A 5,076-nucleotide genomic window follows, 5' to 3' on the forward strand; every position below is an offset into this window, starting at 1 on the left:
TAATTAGCCATTTCAATCGGTCTGTCTTGTTCGCCGTACACAAATTAATATGCGCTGCAGGCCGAAAAGTATAGTATGATATGCCAATACATGCGCAAAAAAGCATAGTTCATTCCGCAAAATCCACAACGCTGAGGCATCTAAAAATGCGCATATGCTTGTATGAAGGAACCCTTAAAATTAATTTTAATATAGGTTTGAAATATGTGAACAGGATCTAATGTAGTTAATCCCAATCTAGGACTTAAAGGGAAAGTATCATCATTGTCTGATCGCTGCTACCATTTAACCCCTAGAAGATTCAATTAATATCCTAATACTAATGCTCTGATAATGTACAGTATATTTAATAAAAATGAATAGACCCGAGGTTCCTTCACAATACAGCGCACCACCCGTCCTGATGATGTCATCGGTTCCTGAACTAATTATAGGCATCTCCTACATGTATTATTGCATGTGATCTCATGACGCTGTTCACAGTTTGTCTCAATCGCACAACCGGTGCGTCCTGTGACTATGACTAATAGTCATACCTAGGACATAAAAATGTATGCATGCATATAAATATAGTAACATACAATTACACCAACATTACAACTGTGATTATTTATACATGGAGTCTTCCTACACATTGCACTGTAATGTATTCAGGAGGCGGGACGGTAATCTGACATTCCACCAGAATCAGAAGACCGAGAAAAAAATCTATTAGAAAAACCTTCCAGTTAAAAAAAAAAATCACATCTACATGACTCAAACAGTAGAAAAAAGCTTGATACAGGCCATATTATGATAACCCGCACTGTATGCATTTTCAGAAGCCTTGGAGTAAGCCATGCTTTTGTTTCGACACCTTTTGTTCATATCTGCATAAGAGGCCTAGTGCATTCACATTAAAGGGTTTCACTGCCTCGGGCTTTATTCACACAAGCGTATATACGTGGCTATGTAAACTCGTTTTCATGCCCGGCCGAATAACGCGACCATCTGAGGCGTTGGATTTAATGCATTTGTTCACATGGGCGAATTTGCAGCATGTAAAAAATTGCACTGTAAAAAAATAGAACATATGCGACCAAAATCGATGGGCGCTTTTACGTACGGCCGGAAAAGATAGTTCTGGATCTATCTTTCGACCGATATACGCTGGCGGCTCCCATAGACTCCAGTGGGAGCAGGGAAAAAAGGGAGGTGGAGGCAGTTTAGCAGCATCCAACGCTGCAAAAAGCTTACAGGTGCCTCTATTTAGGCATTTTATGTCATTCCAAGGATTTCGGCCGAGCGAGGGATTTCTGGGCTGCAGCATATTTTTTATCACTAATACGTCGCGCCCAGCCGTGTGAATGGATAAGAAAATGCTAATTTTCTCGGGACTTTGCGCCCATTCATGCAAATGAATGTCGCATACAAGCGAATATAAAACCACATACGCTCATGTGAAGGAGTCTTCAGGCCGCTATCACACAGCCAAGAAAATTGCACAAGATTTGTGCGTTGTGAGACACACAAATCTCACACGAACATTAATTCTATTTTTTTTTAATAGGGTCATATAGGTGAGCTATGTTTATTTTATTTTTTTCTTCCTGCATGGCGTTCTTTGGGTATACCCTCGGAACGCCTCACCCAAATATTCAACTTTCCTGTAGCGCCAACACGGGAAATTAATGCTCATCGAAATCAATGGGTTGTCTATAATGTTGGACAAGACAGGATAGAGAGAGAGAGAAAGAGAGATGCTCTTTTAGCCTTCCTCTACTACATGAGAATCCCAAACAGAGGATCCCCCTTAATTAACTTAGAATTTCCTAATAGGGTTTATGAGAATGAGCTCTCTTAACGAAGCATGACATAGAAAACCAACAATTCAGCAAGTGCCACAGAGACAGTGAAATTTGACTCAACTCCATTGTCGTGGGTAGGTGGTCTCACAATGCAGATTCGGGATACACAGTTCGTCTCCAAAAAGGAGTTAACCCTTCACACATCGTTAAATAAACTCCAGTAACTATGGTTACAAAATCTCCGGCTCAACTTTGCTTAATGCAACTTTCACAGTCCAGTCTCTTATACTCCAGCATAGAATCTGCAGCGATTGCACAATGGCCTACACATGACTCTGTCTACGTTTGCAGCAGGCCTGCAGGTTGGCTATTTTGTTTCTGATGGTGTCCACACCTAACAGCTTTACTGAGGCCGGCCTTACTTACAAACCGATGGCAACAAACTTCTCAGTGTTCATTTTGGTCTTGATCCGTTTGTGCTACAGTGCAGTCCCGCACGCTCTCTGTCCTCTAGACAGCTCCTTGCCCTGAATTCCAGCATTGTCTCCAGCAGTCCAGCACCAGAAAGCTGTACAGTCCCTCCCTCATAGTCCTTATGCTACCTGCAGACCCTCGCTCTCCAGCTCTGCAGTCTGTCCTGCTCCCAGCTACTCTCAGGCAACACCTCTGCCCCATCACTACGTCTCTGCACTGCACCAGTGGCGCATCAAGAATTCTCCTATATGGTGCCTGCAGGGTGCCGAGAATGTTCATGCTCAGGGTGTGGGGTTACTCTACAGCGCACACAAGCGCTACTGTTTCTGGTGCTTCATGTGCCTGAATACACTTCTGTGTGCCTGATTGTGGCCCACAGCTCCATCTCAACTCTCCTCTGCTTTTCTGCTTTGTCTGACGGAGGGCACAGCTCAGCATGACCAGGAGCCACTGTCATTTGGAAAGAGGGGAGTGGAGTACCACTCTCCCCATAGTCATTACCCATAATTAAGTAGAGGGAGTAAGTTATTATATATAGTATACTGTATTTATTCATTATAGACCTATTTGTCATTTAGTGATGCTTGGGAACTGATCTGAGTGACTTTATATGGGTTTTACCCATAGAAGCTGCAGCGTTATTAGGTTCTCAGTAAGATGTTACTGTGTGGTATTCGATAAGAAACAAGTAACAGGTTCTTTATTATTATTATATAACATAAACTGCTCTAACCCATTTATATTCAGGGATGCATAAGGGAGTGCCATCTGATTGAAAACTAAATAAATCACAGGTGGAACAACACGTAATACAAGTACAGACAGACACTACATCTATAGTCAGCAGCTAATATACTGGGAGATCTAAAAAGAATTGTGCGGACGTGAAGCTGATTTATTCCTACATGAACTGACATACAACAGCCAAGATGCCATGAAAAGTGAACTCGTCAAGCTTTTAACTTTTACATATACATCTGGAAGCTTCAGAACTGGCGATAGGTTAGATATAATGGTGATTATGGTGAAGAAGACCTTTCTGGACTTCCTGTCAGCAGGGCCGTATTTACAGTTTGTCCTGCCCTAGGCTCTCAGACTGAATGTACCAAGTGCCTATTTACACTAGTCAATTATTTGTTTATTTTTGGATGATCATAACAAGAATTGCCAAGAAGATGATTATCAATAAACAATAAAATTATCATTTATCTTTAATCTTTATTAGAGATGAGCGAGCGTACTCGGAAAAGCACTACTCGCTCGAGTAATTTGCTTTATCCGAGTATCGCTGTGCTCGTCCCTGAAGATTCGGGTGCCGGCACGGAGCTGCAGGGGAGAGCGGGGAGGAACGGAGGTAAGATCTTTCTCTCCTTCTCTCCCGCCCGCTCTCCCCTGATCCCCGCTGCGACTCACCTGTCAGCCGCAGCGGCACCCGAATCTTCAGACCCGAGCACAGCGATACTCGGATAAAGCAAATTACTCGAGCGAGTAGTGCTTTTCCGAGTACGCTCGCTCATCTCTAATCTTTATCAATCATGCTACTGCACAGATACAGTACCGGAACATAGCTTACTGCACAGATACAGTACCGGAACATAGCTTACTACATAGATACAGTACTAGAACTGAGCATGCTACATAGATACATCAACAGAACTAAGCTTACTGCATAGATAAGAGATGAAAACTGCTAACTACTTAGACACGGCACCAGAATCAAGAGTACTACATGATTCAACACCAGAGCCAAGCTTAAAGCCTGCTAAAACCACGTTATGGCCGCTGCCCATAGATCGTATTGTTCTTTATGATTAAAATTCTAAAAATGCCACCCCTGGACGGGACCTGAACAGAGCCTAATCACTGAAAATAATTAAAAATACTGAAATGGGGACTTATAGGTATCCATTTTTCCAGGTTTTCATTGATACTTTGTGCAGGATAGAATAGCGGGATCAATCATCTGTTGTCGGCATCATATCTTCTCCTGTAAAGAGTGATATGCTGTCAACAACAATCGCACTAATGATTGTTTGGGCATATACAGTATTACTGATTGCTCCATGTAAATAGAGTGAGTGCTGACCGACATGCAAAAATTTTGATTGCCACTTGTTTTTGGCACAAAATCTACCAGCATAAAAGGACCCTAAGGTCACACATGCGCTAGCAATATGTGAAGGTTGCGCCTTAGAAATTCGGGTGCAACTTGCATGCGACGCCACGTGGACACCAGTCTGTGTGCTGTCCGATACATGGACTGCCCATACATTGACATGCATTTGCATATCCTAATTCTCGTCCGTGGTATGGACAGGAATAGGACATGTATTGAGAAAAACTAGCAGTCTGCACTGGGAAAACAGCAGCAGTTGAGGCTCGCAAAATGCAGCCAGGTGCTGCATTCATATTATAGAGGCGGCTTAACCACAGCCATGTAGTGCCCTCTGCAATTCAAAGTTCTGCCAATAGAGAGTTTAAATGACCTTGGAGTACAGAGAAAATGTTTCTCCCTCATTTAAGGGTTGACAACTCCCCCCTCCCCTCCTATGCAGGGCCGCCCTAGGCACTAGATCTTGGGTGCCTAGTGGCAAATACGGCCCTGCCTTTCAGCAACCTACAGGCATTGCTAGCGTAGGGCACCAGGGGCATGTGCCACAGCTCTTACGCTAATATTAAGGTATGTTAAAAGGGTGAAGAAATTATTCGCAATGAATAATGTGTTACAAGCAGATTTTGTCATAGATTTTAGGCTTGACATTTCATCTGTGGAGAGAGGGTAAAAATACAAGACAAGATCTTCATGTGCCTGAAA

The sequence above is a fragment of the Eleutherodactylus coqui genome, chromosome 1, assembly GCF_035609145.1.
Source record: "Eleutherodactylus coqui strain aEleCoq1 chromosome 1, aEleCoq1.hap1, whole genome shotgun sequence".
Lineage (NCBI taxonomy): Eukaryota > Metazoa > Chordata > Amphibia > Anura > Eleutherodactylidae > Eleutherodactylus > Eleutherodactylus coqui.